Source organism: Brassica oleracea, chromosome C8 (assembly GCF_000695525.1).
Source record: "Brassica oleracea var. oleracea cultivar TO1000 chromosome C8, BOL, whole genome shotgun sequence".
Taxonomy (NCBI): domain Eukaryota; kingdom Viridiplantae; phylum Streptophyta; class Magnoliopsida; order Brassicales; family Brassicaceae; genus Brassica; species Brassica oleracea.
In genome coordinates, this window is record NC_027755.1 from 37,870,467 (window position 1) to 37,871,209 (window position 743).

Genomic DNA, 743 nt, shown 5'->3' on the forward strand with positions numbered 1-743 from the left:
AACTTCTTAGACATCTCCTCCTTGAATTGCCTAATCACCTTAAGTGAAGTTCCTGTCACAAATAGATCATCAACGTAGATGGCAATGATCAAGACGTCTCCTCCTTCAGTCTTGCAGTACACTGATGGTTCCTTCGTGCACTTCTCAAATCTCATCTCCTTGAGAACCTGATCAAGTTTCACACTCCATGCTCTGGGTGCCTGGCGTAACACATGCAACGTCTTGTGTAACACACAAACTCGATCCTCTTCTCCTTTCTTCTCAGAACCAGTTGGTCTATCTACAAGCTCCCATATCTTGTTTCTTGTGATAGACTCCAACTCGTCTTCCATAGCTTCAACCCAATCTTCTTCACAAGATAAGTTGAACTCATCTGAGGCAATCTCTCCTCCTCTATCGGTGCATCCTAGATTGAACACATCTGAGGCAACCTCTCCTCCTCTATCGGTGCAACCTATATTGAACATAGCTGAGGCAAGCTCTCCTCCTCTATCGGTGTGAGATCTTTTGAACCGATGGAATGCCTCATGATTATCTGTTGTCGTTGGTGGTGCGGTTTATCCACTCAAATCTCCAAGCAATAATCTTAATGGCTTTGATGTACGAACCATGGCCTTAGTCAGGAGTGAGTCTCTGGTTTGCTTCCCTGTGAGACATGTGTCACACACGCCTTCTTCGTGTGTTACACTCGGGAATGAGTGTCTCGTTTGCTTCCCTGCGAGACATGTGTCACACACGCCTTC

At 45.8% G+C, this 743-nt stretch overlaps 1 pseudogene; it reads left to right on the plus strand.

Moving 5' to 3' along the window:
* Positions 1-609: 609 nt before the first annotated feature.
* The window catches only part of LOC106309340, a 3,030-nt pseudogene continuing 2,896 nt past the window's right edge, over positions 610-743 (plus strand).